Below are 19,964 nucleotides of genomic sequence, written 5' to 3' on the forward strand. Positions count from 1 at the left end.
TTCCTGTCTGAGTTTTATTACAGACTCGGATTTAATGTTTCTTGACCCTTGCCTGACTTCTGTCCTGTCTCCACCTGCCAGATTTCTGAAACTGTCAAACAGTGGATCCCACATAACCAAACCCAGAGCGTTTCTTTGTCCACATCTCCCCTTTGCAGATGCAATAACCACAGACAGGTTGGTCATTGCCGTTTTGAACAACATTGCCCAACCCTGTCATATCTCAGCCGCTCACTCACCGATTTCTGCTTCAGATCTGGCAAACGTTCCTGCAATCTTGTGTCCACGACTGCAATATAACCTGCATTCTGTGTATTATGGTATATTCAGGTCAAAACAAACCCAGCTTATTAGAACGGTGAAGCATCTGTTGGAAACAGTTTGCTCTTTTTCCACAAATGATCAAGAACTCAGTATGTACTTTCTGGAATTATACAAACATTAATACATTTGTTTTTTCATGAACCAACATATCTACTCTAATGCCAACCCTAACTTAATATAGTAAATCAAGCCTTAAGGGACCAAAAGAATATATAAAAATGACTCGTCGGCTTAAATCTTTAAATGTGTGCGGTCCTAAAAATCAGAACCCATTTAGGACGTGGTAATCTTGCACCTTGTCATCAAGCTAAACTTTGAATACGTGCACATAGAGGCCTGATTAGTCTTTGTGATTGCAATTTTAAATGCTGTGATTCTGTGAGCCTTTTGATGTCTACAGGTGTAATGATATCACCTGCTTAGTACTTGCACAAACAGTCAGACTACTCATTAAGACCGTGAGCATATGGCTTGTCGCTGATTACAGGAAGCACAGAAATATCCTGCACATGTAAAAAACTTGAAGAAAGTAAAAACTAACATAAATGTTGGAGGAAGATTTCTCATTATCACAGTCCCAGTTTCATCCATTCATTGTGTTGGTCAGCGTGTGCTTTAATCAGTTAGTAGCACTTTATGTGCACCTTATGTTTTCTCATATTCTCTATAAAACTGAAGAAGTTCTTTGTATGGCTCCACAATAATCTCCTTTCAAGGAACATAAAAAATGGAGATAACAAAACCAGGCTGTTGCCATAAATCATCCGCAGTTCTTTCACTGTCTGTGGTTGTGGCTGTGAATGCCATAACAGTATTTGCATAAAAATAGCAAACAGTGAAATCAACTTGAAGACTGAAAATAGTTCTTTCTTTATAATAATACTTTGACTCTGACCCTTTATCACCAAATGTCACCAGAAAGATTGCACTTGTTAAAGGGAGCATATTGGATTAGAATGTGTTGTCATGTCTTTCGTGTCATCTGTCTCAAAACCAATTTGGTTCCCACTGACCAACAAAGAAGTGCAAACAGAGAACAAGGATATCCATGTCAACTGCAAATGAAAGAAAGCAATCATCTTAACTCACATATATATAAATATATATATATTTAATCATTTCCTTTCGACGCCCTCTGTGCAGCCGTTGCAGCAGTTATTGCTACTTTGTGCATGTGTGTGCGTATTGACCTCCTAAATGCCCAATGGATTCGGTTATCTTGGGAAATTTCCTCCAAATTGGACTTTAAGCGGACATGAGGGTGCTTAATGAGGTGTTGATCAGGAGTACGGCACCGGTGCCCTAAGAAATGGGGGAGTGAAATAGTTTTCCAGCGTGGACAATATTTACACACAGAATTATTCTGCCCTGGTCTTGGTGTGCCATGCCGTTAAAGAGGTCAGGTCCCCTGTGAGGTGAAAAATGAGACTTTGCCATGTTTCGGATTGTGGGCAATTAAAGTTCTAGATACTTGATTCATGATCAAGATGTCACACTAAATGTAAATTATGTGTCAAAACGTCTGCTGTTTCTGTTATATTCTTTTTCTATTCATGATTAAATCAACATTGCTTACATTTAAACATAGCAGACATGCTATGTTTAAATGTAAAACATAGCTTCTGTTAAAATCCAGTACAACATGCTCTCTATGCCAATAGGAATAATGTGGCGCCTCCACATTCGGGAATGTTTGTGCGTCTGCAACAATTTCTGCCGTGCAGCTTTTCTCCATCAGGCACGATCAGACGGGAGCCAGACTGCTGTGGGATAAAGAAAGCCGCTGGATGACCATCCTCGGCCCGTTGATCAACCTTTGAGGCACAGTTAAGCGACAGGAGAATATTTACCTCTGAGAAACTTTACCAAATAGCGCCTTCTGAAGAGTACGACGCTTGTTTTTATAGTTTTTGGAGGAGAAAAAAAGAACTAATTACTGAAAGCGTTGCAGTCAAGCGCAGTCTTCTTCAGCGGCATCTATTGACTCAAAGTATGAAGAGCAGCTTGACTGGACGTTTGGAAATGAGCTGGTTCATTCTGATTGCGCTCTCTACAGAGCTGCTTGGTTATGATGTGACTCTTCTGTTTGATATTAAGTTATCGTCATGGTGCTTTGGATGGTTGAAATCGAGAAAACAATCATGGGATCATGAGGTTCCATGTGTTTCTGTGGTTGACCAATGGACAGAGTTATCATTAATACTAGGGTTGTTTGTGATGCATCCTTGTTGGTTGCATCACAAACAGATAAATTAAGTGAGTATAACACGCAGTTCAAATTATTTAAGGGAACAAAGCCTTCCAAACCCATATGATCCCATGTGGAAAACGTCATTGTCATCCTTTATAAATGCCAAATAAATTGTGACAAGCACTTTTTCAGTTCAGTTCAGTCCTGCAGAATCAAAAAATTACTAAAATAGACTCAAACGTTTGAAACATTTAATCAGGGCAAAAATGAAAAAAAAAAAGCAAAAAGCAAAGAAATTCTATAAAGTAGCAAGTCTTTTTCATCTCAATGTTCATTAGAAACAGCTTGATTTAAAATGTACTTTATGCATTCTGAAATATGAGACGTCTGTCCTTTGAGCACATTTAAAACAAATACTTATTCAGTGAATACAATCAGTGCCGACAATAACTGGCTTTAGTTTTTTTGTTTGTTTTTTTTTTCCCATGGTTATTTGGAAACTTCAAGAGGGACATTAGCGTTGCCAAACCCATATTTTACTCCTTAGAGATTGTGATTCCATTCACTGATATTTAATCACGGATTCTGGCATGTGATCCTTTGATCTGTTATTTTTGCTCCGACAAAGAAATCTTGTCAGCAGTCAGTAAAAGTGGCGAGGGACGGCATTAGCCTAGAAGTGAACCAGACTTCAGAGGCCCGGACGGCCAGTCTTGACCACTCGATCAGGCCATGCGGGAAAAATTGCCCGACTCGAATATAAGGCTGTCAGATGCCATTTTTTTTCCCTTCCATCAAAGTCCTGACATTCATTTCGACTCAATCTATGCCACTTTCCTTACTTTTTTCTCTCCTTTTTCTGTTGTGCATTAAAGTCATTAAAGTCACTCTGTCTCTGGTCTCTCAAAGACAGTTGTTTGCTACAATCTGAGATTCTCTGCAGTCTCCAAGATGAAATAGGAAACAAAATGTTCCCAATTTTCTTCTGTCACCAATCCTGTTTCCCTTTCTTCCTTAGATTTGCGTCATATATGTTCATCTCCTTGAGACAGGAACATAAATTTTAACATGCAAGGCAACATTCTCACTTATTTGTGCGAGGAGATGGTGTTGCTAACTCCATTGGAAATTGTGAAATTGATTTTTGCCTACAGTAATTATGGTTTTATATTTGGAAGCCTTGCAAACAAATTTGCAGTCAATACAAAAAAACAAACTTTGATGTGTTTTATGGGGATTGTAGAAAATGCATCAAGAAAAAGTAGAATGAATATGACATGGAAGGGAAATCAAAGTTTAGATCCCTAAATGCAACATGGTGGAACCAGTCGACCCAGGAACGGCTCTTGGATGGCCCAGTCAAAGTTCAGATATGCATTTTGCAGAGAAGTTGTAAAACTTGACACACGTATGGTTTTATCTTGAGCTATCTCAATAAATAGAGTTTCAGTTTCTAGATGCAAATCGAGATAAAAGTGACTCAGTCCAAATTTATGACACACTTTCTAGATTTTTAATCACAAAAAGAACAATTTCAATCGTATCTTTTTATTCCACTGAAATCTACTTTATCCATTACTTAATATTAATAAAACACACCAAGGTTTTAGGTGGCAATGTGACAACATGTAGAAAAAAATTCCAAGGGATGGGAATACTTTTGCAAGCCACTGTATGAAATCTACATAAAACGACATTGCGAATGCATCACACAGGTTCAGGTTCAGGCATTTCCTCATGCAATGTACGATCCAAAAGTACCAGAATGGACTTCCACACAGACTCCACTCACTCTTGAAGCCCAACAATTAGTTTGGCTGCAGCTCAACAATCCATTATGCGTGGACCGACCCTAGGGGCCATTTTTTTTTTTTCTTTTCCCCTCCTAGTAGTGGGCCTTTTTCCCACCACTTGAGCTGAACTATGAAGCTGCCAGACTTCACAGAGGGGAGAGAGAGTGACTTCAAAGATTGGGGATGATTCGCTAAAATCTATGCAGTGTGGCACACCAACACACACAATGCGCACATTTGTAGGTTTAGATCTTCCACACTGTGGACATGCAGATGGTCTTTATTTATTTTTAGATGATTATGGATTACTTCTCTGAATATTACAGATGTGTGCTTAAAAACTCCCCAAATGCTTATGTCTCTAAGGACAAAAAAGGTTTTGACTGTCTAAAACAATCTTTTAGGAAAGTAAATTTGCCAACTGCTCACAGAAAAGCCTCCATAGCCGATGTTTAGAAAATGAATATCAGAGTCTCCAGTGTCTTTGGGTGAAAAGGAGGCCCAGATGTGACTTCTAAGTGTATTTGTTTACTACAAATTCAAAGTCTCATCTGTTTCAGTACTAGTCAGATCGGTGCAAACTCATGTTTACAATTGTGATGGTAGGACATATGAACACATTTTTTATGATTCAGTTACTGGGGTTAAATATCCAAAGGCGTTGCTGAAATTGAGGCATAGAGCGAGCACACAAACTTAAACCTTTCAACTTAATGTTGTGAGGAAATGATCCGACACACTGTTATGTTCAAGCTTTAAAATAAAGTGGCAACAGCTGCGATAAAGTCAGTCATGCAAATCATTTGAATAGTAGGATGAGTCCAGCAAAGCAAAGAAGCCGTTAGGGATGCTTTTCTTTGTAACTTACAGCTTGTGCATCTTTTCTCCTGTGGTTTAGCTCAAGCCATTAGAGATTACTGGAAAACATTGAAAAGCAGATAATCCAGAGAGTTTGTTCCATTTTTTTAAAAAAATCTGCAGATAACTGCTAATCTCTCGAGATAAAGCAATTTCACAGAAAAATATTCCAGAATTGAATACGATTAATTTTTATTTAGCATTTTATCAGATTTCAACCACAAATTTCAATGTGTGTGTTTGACTTTACCTGCGACCTTTTTCAGAGGAAGGAGGGTCGCACATGGATTGCAAATTAAAATCTTTTACTTCCCGCCATCTCTGAGCCACTTATCTGTTGATATGGAAGTAAAGAATCCCCACAGCATGATGTGGCTACCACCGTGTTTCAATCTGGGGTTGATGTAAAGTATTTGCAAGCATCCTGTGTTTTGCATTCGGTCCAAATCTTATCAGATTTCATCACTTCATTATTTTAGAGATGAAACAAATACATAAAAAATTATATTTTTTAACTTTAGTTTTGTTGTTTTGAACAGGCAGAGTTAAAAACAAATATGTTTAAAAAGTAAAGCTTAAAAAGCAAAACTCAACATGTGGAAATAAATTTTTTCCCGACCTATGAGACCGTTAAGAATGCATTTCTCCGTGCCTTGATGTTTGATTTGAGTTGAAGGGGGCAGGGATACCTGAGCAAAACACCGCAGCGAGAACATCTGCCAATGTGCACCTTTCTTTTTCTGGATGGCTGTAAACACTTTTAAGCAGCCTTCCTATTGCTTCCTGTCACCGTTTTGTTCTATCTCGCCTTGGAGTCCTTTCAGAATCATTTGTTGCAGTCTCTGTATATTTTTCTGCGATATTTGAACCTTGGCACTATGTTTTTGCTGAAAGCTGCTGATTGTTCTTCGCACGGGGTCACGGAGGTAAATCACACAAGAAGCAGAATTACATTATAGCTTATTTGGAGGCCACAAGGTTTCACGGGAGCCATCCATCAAATGTTTGAGGGGCTTTTGGAGCCCATGAGGGGAGGTGATTCTGCAAACACTGCATCGCGCACCTCAGGTAAATTCCGCTGAGCAAATCAGGAATGGATCACAAACGCTCACCTCTCTGGAAATAGACATGGCCAGAAGGCAGGGAAGGTGGATCAAATAATCCAACCTTTATTTTTTTTTCTTATTTCAGATGCAAGTGCAGCTTTTTGACATAAACAAACAAAACTTAGAAAGCATTTTTTATAACTCTGAATGGTTCAAAATTAACTATTGAAAGTTTGTTTTGTGAGTTTTTGAGCTTGTGGGTGAAAATGCTTATTTTAAAAGAAAAGTTTCACTTGTTTTTAGCTGATTATTATGAAAGCTACAGAAAATCAACCTTCCCTCTCTTGGATGGCACATTTAAAGGAATAGCTTACATTTTTTAAAGTTTTGTCAGTGAGAAAAAAGTATCTTTGTATTAAAGTAAGCAGATCAGAGTTTGTTCACCACACAGCGGTGACAGACTAACAGTAGACATTTGATAACTACAAACTGACAAAACCAAACAACTTCTTTGTTGCTGTTTTGCAACAATAGGCAATTAATGACTTGTCACATAACTTTGCATTTCACTGAAAAACATTCAATTGTTGGAGTTTGTACAGCAGCTAATGTATTTAAACCCTTGAAAGCTTTACAGATCATTTTTTTCATTTTTTTCACAGTTTTTCCTTCCACTTAACTCTCCAACACTCTCATATCCCTCTATGTGTGACTTATATAGTTAACATTTAATTTGAACTATCTAAATGTATTTAATTTTTGAATATCACGTTCTCTACTCTCTAGCATCAGCATTTTTCACAAGCGCTTAATTGCAATTGCACAAACATCTTGGCACACGCAATCGTATTAGATTTGCATGGGCTGGCAACCTGCACGTCCGTTACCTTTTAAAAGTTATGAGGACAGGCTTTTAGAGAGCAGTAACCCGGGCGGAAACAGTGGAGCCTTGTATGCGTGCTTGCATGTGTGTGCTTGGGGGGGGATGCTTGTTAATTACGAGGTTTGTCCTCGACTGCACTCGCCTTTCCAGACGCCGTCTGAGCCATCCGCCCCGGCAGGCAAGTCATGAGTGGCCTAATGGCACCGCGTGATACATGACACAGGAGTCGGCATGCATTTCACACTTTGGGCTGCTTTATGCCTGCGGATGGTTTTACATCATGTCCGGGTGTGAGGCGCCAAGTTTAGCACATTTACAACTATTATCCCGTTCATCTCAATAAAAGTTTCAATTACGAGACATAGATGGGTTCTGATAAATGGGCCGTGCTGCTGAAATACTGTACTCATATACAGGCTATGGGAAGGAGGGCGCAGAGGGCAAAGCAGGGAAAGTGATTCACGTGGAATCAGGACACGAGGATGAGTGCAAGTTAGAATTTGTTCATTAGGCAAATTGGTGCTAGCCTTGAGACACATGGGCTAAAACCACTCGAAATATTGAAAAAATATTATATATGTCAGGTAGGATTTTGTGTTGTGTGTTAGCTCGGCAGATTCAAATGAGCAACAAAACTCCCCATGTTGGAGAAACAAATGATAATTTATTATGATTTTGACTGTCCTCTATTTTTGTTAATGCTATAACAACTGCCCAGGTCATTTAGTCACATGTCTTTGGTGTCTTTTTTGTGATAAATCAAATTAAATGAAATTATAAAGTACAGGTTTTTAAAGGCTGTTGCGCTGTAAATAAAGCCAGTGATGTTTGGCACCCGCTTCCACTCAGTCCCTCTGGACATTCCCACAGCATGACGGCGCCACCACCGTGTTTCACAGTGGAGATGGTGTGCTCAAGGCGATGAGGAGTGTTTCGCAAACCGTACAAAAAGTAGATTTTTAATCTTATCTGCCGTTTCCTTCAACAGTGGCTCAATCAATTCAGGTTCTCTGAATGATGCTTTAAGTGCAGTTTTTTTCTGTACTTCACAAAAAAAGCAACACTTTGTATAACTATATTGCTTAAAACAGAAATAAAATACACTGAAATTGCTTCACTTTTTTCTTTTTTCGAACATCCACAGATAGGATTTGGTCCTCTTGCAGATGCCTCTTTTCCCCCAGAGATATGGAGGAGTGATATTTGATCTAAAGGAGGGATGTGAGCCAGGAGTAAACTTTTGAGAGTGTTAGCAGATGAGAATTTTATGTCAACATGGTTTCCAAAGATAGAACTTCGGATGCTGGCGTTAAACTTCAGCAGCAAAAAAAGAATCAAACACAGAAGTTTATTCTGATATTATAATTTTGTCTGTCTCCTGTGATTTACAGACACACATATTTAAAACTAGAATATCTTTGACTGAAGAAAAAGAACGGCAATGAAGATGATTTCAATATCGAGACTCAATTCGGAGATTGAGACACTAATGTGGCTTTTTATTCATCAATCCTGCACCATTGTGTCACAGTTTCTGTTCACAAATGAGTACCAGAATGCCTTTGCCAAAAGACAGGCCAAAGAAAAGAGCAGAAATCAAGTTGTGACAGGATTATTGGAAGAAGATGTTATATAAACTCTGTCAACTTTTTAATGGGATCAAACTGCCTCCTCTGTCACGTCCTTTCACAAACTTTCCCTCTTTTGAGCAAGTAGCCATGCACGTCCAGCTTAGCTTCCTCCCACCGTGCAACATGCACCAAACTCTTCCATGAGTGAGACGACAATTCTGGCATTATGAAAAAATGGTGGCTCTGCGTTCACAGTGATGCTAAAGGATTTCTACAGCTCCCAAGCACAGAGACGTCCCTGTGGTCTTAATTCAAACAGAGAACATCAACAAGTTAAGACTGGCCTTTAAAGAAAGGGAGAATTTGAGGTAAACCCCCCCCAAAAGTGTAGCTTAAGGGAGGCTGGGGAGTTGAGTCAGACTATATTTTAGGGTAGAACAGTTGTAAAATCTTAGTTTAACTTTTATAGGATAAAAAACAACACTTTGGGGGCCTTTCAGTAAGTCTGTTTGGTTTATTGCAAACAAAACACAATGAAGAATCTTCACACAGCCCTGTAAAAGTGATTATACTCCTAAGATGTTTTCAGATCTTGTTAGCCTCAGCTCTTAAGTTTTTGGAGAGTAATTTTTTAAAAAAAAGTTTTGTTGTACCTCTTGATTTGACTGGGCCACTCTACCATATGAATGTATCTCAACCACACAACTCAGTTTTAGCTTTGGCTGTATGTTTAAAGTTGTTGTTGTGGAGCCAGGCGAGAAAAACATGAGACATTTCCAAAAAAACAGAATCCCCTTTGCTTTATTAATTTTGAAATTGACAATATGTATATTGGAAGATCAACTTGCTCTGTTCTCTTGCTTGATCATCAGGTAGTCGTGTTTCAGTGGCACATGATGCTGCTTCATGTGCCACATGTGTCTAGTCAAAGTGGATTTCCCCATCCTCGCCACTGTTTGGCTTTCCGCACAACTTTGCTGCTGCAAACAGCCTTTGATGTATGAAATTTATTTAAGATAAACTCAACCAGACATGCAATTTGGCCTTATATATGAGCAGTGGGAGAATTCAGAGGAGACGCCTCATTGATGCTTGCATCAACCGCTCACACACGAGCAGCAGCCGGATGCCTGCATGTTATATTTACACTGACTGCTGAAAATCGGAGCTGATGAGCACATTATCTAAATGTGAAAGATAGAACATGAGGCCCGCATGGTGTGGGTGTGTGTGTGTGTGTGTTTGCGTTGAGGGGGTTGCTTCTGCAGCCGTGCCCATGCGGTTCGCAGATAAAATTATTCGGCGCGAGTTGTTGATGTCTGTGATAATTGCACGTTGCCGTGGCAACGGAGCCGCCGAGTATGTGGCCTTCTCTCCGAGTGGACATGGGAGAGATGGGAGACGGCGGAGGTGAGATTAGAGCACAGGAGGACTCTGGGAAAACTTTGCACAGCTGTCTCTGTGATTGCACGCTATCAGGGTCGCTGCCTTCGGACAAACAACCACGCAATGTGTGTCTTTGAGATTGCACATTATTTCTTGCTTTCCTGGATATGCTGTGCATCACATGCTGATATGTGGGCTAATATAGCAAAATGCAACACAGAGTACAATTTACCCACATAATGAGGGTACAGTAGCAGGGAGGAGAGAACAGAAACAAGCAGCTGCACATCTCTGACTACCTTCATTTGACATAGAGCTGATTTGTATCCAATTGAACTGGATTGTATTAAATTTGATAGAATTCTGATGCTAAATTTGACACTAATTCAATTTGTGGCTTCATGGAAAAGTCAAAAGAACAATAAGAAATACTAGAAGTCTGCCTCAACCTTGGGTACAATTTCCAGAAATCTCAGTCACAGCAGCTCTATCAGTAGATGTAGGGACAAAATCCGAGGAATATATCATGACTTTTTGGAGAATAGCCTAAATATCTGACCCAAGTCATAAACTTGAAGGGGGGAATTATACAAAATGTAAAGGAAAAGTTTATATCTAAGACATTTTCAGCAATTCATTATTTTCAGCAGTTTGACATGAAATTGATAATCCTTGATGACATAAATGAATTTGTTTTCTGGTTTATAAGTTGGTAAAACATGTATCGCGAGTAATATTTGGTTAGATGACTGGATCTTTTTTTCTTTTTTCTAAGTTTGACATGTTTTATGTCTGTTAAATGTCCTCATCACTCTGTAATATTGAATAAACACAAATAGAATCAGATTATTATTTTTTGGATTGTCGGAAAAAAAAAGTTAGGCCTGACATTGGCAGCAGCTGTGAGCGCTTTATACTTTCAAAGTGAAGATTATTTCCAAAGAGCTATTGTGATAGTTTGAATGTGAAACATGGAGAGCACAAAGGATGACCTTGAACACAAGCCAACCCAGACACGGAGTGGCTCATGAGAATACCGAGATCTGACCTGTGGAAATGAGAAATTATTGCCTCATAAACAAAACCCTTTAAAAAATATATTAATTTTGCACAAGAAGAAAAAGCAGGTGGGCAACTGAAGGTTTAAAAATAGCAATGTAGTCAGAAACTTCATGTGGTATTTTTTTCAGAATAGTTTGTCGCTTTCTTTGTATATACAATAAAACTATTTTGACTTCTATTTATAGTCTTATTTCCAACCATAAGGCGTATGTCCTTTTCATTTCCATCCACTTTTTCTTATTCTGCATTCAAAAATGTTTATGTACATGGATTACAAGTGAAACGGTTTCCAATGTTTGTATTTTTGTATATTTTTTCAATGTTAGATCTAATCTGAAGTACAAGAAACCATGAAAGAAAAATGTAAATCCTTAGACTCGCAATTAAAGGTTTCACAGCATGAAAGTGCTATTTGTAGAAATGCCATTAAAAATAGGTTTAATAGGCAGACCAATGTCGAAGATGGTACTCTACTTTTCTTTTTATCTCTGTAAATGCAATGATGCAAATTGTTTTCTTCCTCTTCTTGTTTTATTTTTGATTGTTTTTTATTATTTTATGTTTGAGTAAATTGCATTTGAAACCAACGGATATTCCCATTGTTATAATTGCCTGGTTGAGTTATTTCTCCCTTTTTCTAACACTTTTCTGATGACAAGTAGCTGCCATTGACATCAAAAACCCTGAATCATCTGTTTCACCCAAAGAAGTGAAAGATGCAGCGTTGTAGAGCACTGAATGGAACATGAGTTTTAAATAAAAGAAAATAAAGCGACAAACAATGGGAAGGGCAGAGGGAAACGCCTCTGAGTGCAGCTGTTAGTTCAGAATGCATCAATGGTCTCTTCTTTGACTCTGGCAGTAAATTAAGGGGAAAGGCCCATTTTCCTCAGTGGGAGCCTTAACAGGAAAGCGTTCATGCATGGAACTGAGAGTCCTGATGGGGTTTTCAGCCTCAAACTGTCAAAACACTGAGCGGTGGCAGACCTGGAGGGAGGTAACCTTTCTTGGTGCATTGAAAATTGAACCAGGAAGAAACATATCATAGAACATCTTTATTTTGTGTGGTTTTTGGATGCTTCCACTTAAACTGTGGGGACATTGTTTCAATAAAATGTCTCACTATATGATATGACGGACTCCGAAAGTGTGATTTTTTTCACACAAAGTTGTCTGCATCTCCCTTGGCGTCCGGCGGTTGTGGATTTCTCCATCAGCTGGAGAACTGGAGACTAAAACCGGCAAGGACTCATTTGGGTGGAATATCAATTCAAAGCTCAAATGCATTTCTGAAAGTGTAGGCAATTAACGGGCTAATTATCAGCAGCGTGGAGAACATTCTAATCACCAGAAAAAAGAGCTTAAATGAAATAATGTCATCAACACAGGCTGAGTGGTGAGCAGTGGAGGGAAAACTTTACCGTGCTGCAACCAGGACATGACCTTCTATCTGACACTTCAGGTGGATTTTTTTGTCTCATTGTGACTCAACTAAAAAGTAACTTATTGATCTATTCGGCCCTAAAAGTCACAAATAATGTGGGCAATGTATTGCACAATTTTTGCACAAAAGGTAACAAAATAACGGTTTCTGCTTTTGATGAAATCTGATCTTGGTGGTGATTACCATTTAGTTCATGGACTTGCAGCAAAAGCACCCAGCGCCTCTCATTAGCTGCGCCCATCTCTTTTGATCTTCCACCAGATGATACTGAGGCAAGGTGAAAAGTTTACTTGAGGGAGGAGACTGCATCTATTAAGGCTTTAATGAAAACACTTGACCATTTCTGGGAGAAAACCAGCAGCAAACAGAATAAAATAATATATACCTGAAGGGAAAATGGAAAGTTTTACTTCCCTGTAGGATTAGTTCCGAGTAAAGGCTATGGAATATATACAGAGGCCTTATGCAAATTGGTCTCATGAGGACAAACAATGAATTATTGCATGTTTAAAGCCTGAAGCAATGTGGCTAAGTATTCATATATCTCGTCCGTTAAGTAGCTGCGTTGGTATGACCACGATATTTACCGAGCTCTTGGCAGTATCCCATCCCATTCTGCTGTAAATTGAGTTACGTTCGGAAGATGGGATCGTTTTTTTTTTTTTTCTTTTACCATAATAAACTCTGGAGAAATGGTAAAACATGAGGCCCGGTTTAACTACAGGGTGTCATCCATGTTCATTTCGGTTTGCGAACATGAATAGCTAGAAATCAGATGTAAGCATACATCTCCATATTATAACATTATAAACCCTCTGGGGGTGACGCACTGCAGTTTCTCCAGATTCCATTAACTCTCCAAACGTAATGTACGCCGTTTAATGTGTTGTACGATTGAGACTTATGTCAAATGTTGGAGCAGTTCAGCACATAATCTACGACTGAATCAGGGACAACAATCTTAAGGCATGTTTAATGGAATTTCCTGTTAACTGCTGGCATAATTTCTTGTAAGCAGGATAGCATGTCATCAGTTGTTGTGACAATGTCTAGAGTGGGTTGGTGAGATGGCAAAGCATTATACACAACATCAACAACAAAAACAAAGACTAAAGAGATTCCAAGGTTGTGTAAGATCCATGTTACAGTATGTGGCGTACAATGCTTTGCAAAAATATTAATTCTCCTTAAATGTTTCCACATTTTGTCATCTAAATAGACAAGAGTATTTTATATTCTTAGCATTTTATGTGTTGCATCAACATGAAGTTGAGCATATTGATGTATACTGGGGACTCCTGAATACAGGACTTTCTTGGATTTTCTATATAAAATAGAAAATCAGTTAGAGGCTACGTAAGATCTGTGTCAGGACGACCCTAATCGTGCCGCCAGGCTACAATGAAATTGTTTACGTCCAATCTAATTGGCATATTTTAGCAACACCTGAAAATTGATGACACTCTTATGACTCTCCTTGGTGTAAGAAGAAAAGGCCTATTATGATGATCTTGCTACCTGGCTGCATAGAGAGACATACTAATCTTAGATTTGATTAGCAGCATCACTAACACACTGGATTGATTTCTTTTTGCAATTTAATATGTGGTACCTTCCTCATCTATCAGTTTTGTATCACCAACAAACCACAACAATATTGCACAACCCCTCCTAACCAAACCCTTCATTCCCTCTTCTGACAGATTCAGGCTTCATCTTCTTACAAGTTTTGCAGATAATTAAGCACTGGGGACACAATTATGTAGACAGGTACGTGAGTGCCTTTGAGTTAATTGACTGATTCAGAGAGGGGTAAGGGTACAGAATGATGTTATTTGCTTGGTTACCCATACTTGGTAGCGGAGGATGTCCACAAGGGGAACATCATTTATCTTTTGACAGCACACGCACTGACCTGTTGTAGTGCAGATAAGTAAACAAAAGTTAGAAGCATTGAAGAAAGCATGAGATTAAAATATATATAAATTGTTAACTCAGAAACCAATTAAATATCCATTCTTTATCTGTGTTTGCGTTAAGTTGTGTTTCCATGTGATGTAATTTTCTGAGACATCTTAAGCTTTTCTTTGAAATTGTTTTGTCTACAGAAAAAAAAAAAAATCTCAAAAGAGACCACATGTTACAGTTGACAGCATCTACAACTTTTAAAGTAATTTTTGGTGGAAAGTAAGTGTAGGTCTTCACAGAATAATCACTGCCAGGCTGCCTTAGGAGGGACAGCCCTTGGATCATTATTTACTGCATGTCACTGATTATTCTGTAATGCCCACGTGGACAGAGTCCTGATTGTGTTTTGTTCTGAATATAGAATCACATTTTAGTGGCATACCCTGTGATAAAGTACTTTCCCTTGTCGGGATCGATAAAATTATGCCAATAAATCTCGCAGATGAAATATGTCTGCTTTTCCTTATGATTTTATTATAAATAAGCCCCAGACTGAAGTCTGATGGTGCACTTTGTACATTGAAAGCATCAGTGAAGCTTGAACAGTGGCAGAAATTATCCATCCACAAGAGAAAAAGATACAAAAAATAATAAATAAATCAGATATTTTTGAAATATATTAGTGCCTACATCTGGAAATAGAAGACTTTTTTTTTATATTCGCCTTGGTGAAACAGCAGTTGCATGCTAATTTAGCCTGACATGCGCTCCATGTTGTCTCCTAATGCTTGATAATATTGATTGTGAATTTTTAATAAGCCCAGATAAGAACAGTGTAAACAAACACAGTTTTCGGCAGTGGAAATACAATTACAAGTCCATCATGGAGCCCTCTTCTTTGTTTGTTTCTATCTACAAATCCCCAAGTCATTAGAAGACTGCAGGGAGGTTAGGGAGAGGTAGGGAGGGGGGGGAGAGTGGGAGGGGGGGAGGGATGCACTTTGTTTGACTAAAGTTGCTATCCGGGCTGCATATGAATAAGTCCCTTTCTATCCCAATCAGCATGCCACTTGGACGCCCCCAATGCTGTCTCATCAGCATTCAGACAAAGTGAGTCAGACACTTCCTCGTGAAGAAAACTGTCTGCAGCACTTAATGTCATTAAGAAGCTCACATCTGACTCCGAGTGGATGTTTGTGCGATGAGGATGCGGCGCTGTTGGAATTTGTTTATTCCAAAAAATCTTATTACGTCTCCGCCTCCTCGTTCATCGATACTGACGTATTGGCCGTCCACTATTTGGGATTGCATGAACAACTAATTGTCATATTGTTGGCATGTGGACATATTGTTTATCTTTTCAGCTGAAGCGCATGCCACCGCTTCAGAGGAGAGCGCGTGCACACACACACACACACACGCACGCACGCAATACACACGTTGTAAAGTTGGCTTCCCACTGTGGCACATTTGCCATTTATGAGGAAAAATAGTTGTCTTGCGCTTGTCTGATAATCGCATAAATTTATGCCTATTACCACAATTTGGCAGTAATAAATCCAGCTTTCCATGATTTTCACCTCTATGTAGTCCAAAAAGGGACAAATTGTATATATTTTTAAAAATGCATTCACACCCTTTGAACAATTATGTGCACAGCAGCACATAATTTGGAAGGATTTGCACAATTTCTTGAATATGAAAGCATTTCTTATTTCTTATTATTCTTATTTTAATTATTACTAGTGGTGGTGGAACTCAATTAAAAGTGCTTAATCAAGTTAATTGCAGGGTAAGTCATTAATTATTTGCAAGTAATCACACTTTAATCAAAACATGAATCCACAAAATAAACAACATTTTTATGTCAAAAATCCTTTTTGCTGCCAAATAATTGAATGAATGAACTTTTGAGCTCAACAACAGAGATATTTATTGTTTTTAATCTTTTAAGTTATTCAACCATCAGATTGAACCTTCATGTGTTTCAGGAACCTGTGATCATTTATGTGGAAAAAAAAAAAAAAAAAAAAAAAAGAAATGTGATCTGTGAAGCTGTGAACATTTGTGATTGTTGCAAGATGTTTTAATTAATCTGAAATTGCAAATAAACCCTGCACTCATTTTTATAAATAAAGAAATCCGAATGAGTAGAAGGACAAGCTTTTTGATCACTAAAGAAAAAATGAAGGAGTATTCTGTTATCTGCAGTGAGAGATATCAGAATAGTGTGCATTTAATTCAGCTTCACAGTGAAAGGGACCAGCATTGGAGACATTTCCAATGTCAATTTCAAGCACTTTGGCATTTTATTTCTTTACAGAATCACGATCTTGGCTTTTCTTGGTACTTTTTGAGGCCAAGTAAGCAATAAGAGAATAGCCTCAAACAATGAATGATGTTTCCAATCGAAAGAAGAAGAATGACTTCTAAAATAAAATTTAAAAAAATGCGCTCATGGACATGAAGGGCAGCATGTTCAAGACAGCCCTTATGGATTTTCTGACTCCAGCCTTTTGTTCATGTCTGTAAGTTGTGGAAACTTTTGCGACTTCCCTCAGTGCTTGTTGCCTGAGGCTCTGTAACAATCTCGCTGAGAATACTTGGGCAGCCTTGACATTTTCAAACAGTGTCTGGAAACCTGGCTTATTTTTAACCTTGCTTTAAACAATTAAGCAATAATACTGTGTCTAAAATGTTTTTGAATCTCCTTTTAATGCTTCAGATTTACCTTTCTTTTTTGGTTTTCCTTTCATTCAAAGCTATATGTTTAGGGTGGAACATTGTTTTTATTGTTGAAGCTTCAATAAAAACTTTAATTTGAAACTGTGTGTCCCACAAAACACAAAACTGTGTGTCTGACACCCTGGATGATAAAACCAAGAGAGAGAGAGAGTGTGCTGAAAGACATGCAAAACCTGTTGATCAATGTGCAGCTTATTTTATTATTTTAATACAATAAGCTGCAATAACATCGTAGTGAAACAAATAAATGATCTGGAAAGGAATAGAGTGCTTTCTCCAGGTCAGGGAGGATGTCCTGCCCCAAGTGGAGGAATTTAAGTATCTTGGGATCTTGTTCACAAATGAGGGAAACATGGCGCGGGAAATCGACAGACGAATTGGCGCAGAGTCTGCAAGAGAAAGCTGAGTTAAAAAGCGAAGCTCTTGATTTATTGGTCGATCTACATTTGGAATGTCACGGATACAAGCGGCCGAAATTAGTTTTCTCCGTAGAGTGTCTGGGCTCTCCCTTAGAGATAGATTGAGAAGCTTAGATATCCAGGAGGGACTCAGAGTAGAGCTGCTGCTCCTTCACGTTGAGAGGAGCCAGTTGAGGTGGCTCGGGCATCTGGTCAGGATGCCTCCTGGACGCCGCCCTGGTGAGGAGGTGTCCAGGGCACGTCCCACCGGGAGGAGGCCCCGGGGAAGAGCCATAGCACGCTGGAGGGACTGTGTTTCTTATGTAGCCAGGAAATGCCTTGGGTTTCCCCCGAAGGATCTGGAAGTGGCCTGGGAGAGGAAAGTCTGGGCCTCCTTACTTAGACTGCTGACTTCACAACTCCACAACCACACATAATGGATGTTGACATTGTCCATTATTGACATTTTATCATTACTGTGTTAAAATTGGTGTTGTCATTTTGTTTTCAAAAATGTCACAAATGTTCTACAAATTGTTCTAAAACATTTTAAAAAAGTGAAAAATGAAAATATTTCAAACATAAAATAATTCTTGTGTGAAATAAGACATAGTAGAAAGTGCTACACAAAACATTATTTTGACTCAAAACGACAAAATTTGCATAAAACACATTGATTGTAAGCCGGATCAAAAAAGACCCATTCATATAGTCAGTCACTCACATATCAGAGGCTTAAAACTTTTTGTTGCCACTCTACATCTTCCTTGCTTTACTTGCATGTTAGTTTATCACAATCATTTGTTCCTGTTTATCCGTAAATCAGTTTTTACTCATCGCAACATTTCATATCTAGTAATCAAATTGCAGGTGGTGAGTGCTCAGCCTGCAAGCAGGGTTTTATTTTGCCTTGAGGGTTAGTTATGAAAGGAACATTTGTAATTCAAACTGCATCGCTTTGATTACCTAAATATGTCAAAATAAAAGAAGATAAAAGATCCTGCACTTTCAAGTTTTAAAAGGAATCACCAAAGGTGGTTGAACCTAATCTGAAGGCAGTACATGCACTTTATATTTGTAACCTACATTAAACCCTTCCAGGGCACGCTTCAGTTTGCACATTGACTGAACCGAATGAAAACCAGAGAATAAAACGATGCACCATAATCTCATTTTACGACTCGCATTACACTGCGCGTTTACAAGATTTAGCACTGAATTTTATTTCTGTCATGTAAAGCCTGTTCACCAGGGTCCAGGGGCATGACTTGAGGGTTGGTATAAAGCCCGCTCTGCATGTGCCTGTGGTTTTTATTCAGCTTATTTCTAAAGCCTCACACAGACGTGATTATTTGCAGACCAAATATGATTACTTGGGAGAATGTGAACTTCTATGTAGCTTGAGGAAGTGCTGAATCATATGTAATTGGATGTTTTTACTCCCAAGATTTGTGCATAAATCTGCCTCAATGTACTCCCAGAATGAGGTCGAGGGAAAGAGAGAGAGAGAGAGCTTACATTTGTATGCCTTTTATTAACTATGCTAGGAGGAAAAAGAGAGAAGTGCTTCATTATTTTCTACTTGTGTAATGGCTTTCCTAAATTTCAGTAAATGTTTGTCATTGACATTAATGTGCTGTTCTGCACCAGAGAGATTAACTTGGTTTTAACCGAATGAATCCCACAGGGTGACCTTACTCAGATGTCCAGCACTATATTCTGTTTTTTGTTTTTGTTTTTGTTTTTAACTTTTCTGAATTTGTCTCTATTTATACATATATACATAAAAATGGAGAACTAGTTGGAAATGACAGTTATACCACCAAAATGAGGAAACAAAGTGAAAACAAAATGATTTATTGCGTTCACTTCATGCCGTATTTGCCTTTGTTGTGATTAAGGGCTTGCAAACCGGAGCCTGTTGTTAGTCATTTGGAGACGTGGGGGCGGGGGGAGCAAAGTATTTGATGATTCTGTTCTTACAAGCACCTCCATTTGCCCCTAGATCCAGTTAACTAGTAGAGAGACAGAGGAGTCCCATGAAGACCTGCCTGCAACACACAGGGGACTGGATATGATGGAAAGTGTATTTTGCAGAAATCAATGTTTCCTTTGCAAAACATCAAGAAAACCAAATTAGGTCCCTTGATGCTCATTTTTTGCTGCCATTGATACCACATGGATCAGAATCCTTCCAAAGACCGGGAGCAAATGCAAAACAACCTACTGGTGGAAAAAAAAGAGACACTTTGAGAAGCAACTCTTAGATTTCCAGCTACTTTTGCACATTGTGGTGAAGGTATTAACATCATGCTAATACCATGTGTTTTTCAGCAGTGATAGGGGAGGTGACCA

This window comes from Poeciliopsis prolifica, unplaced genomic scaffold (assembly GCF_027474105.1).
Source record: "Poeciliopsis prolifica strain line A6 unplaced genomic scaffold, Auburn_PproV2 SCAFFOLD055, whole genome shotgun sequence".
NCBI classification, from domain to species: domain Eukaryota; kingdom Metazoa; phylum Chordata; class Actinopteri; order Cyprinodontiformes; family Poeciliidae; genus Poeciliopsis; species Poeciliopsis prolifica.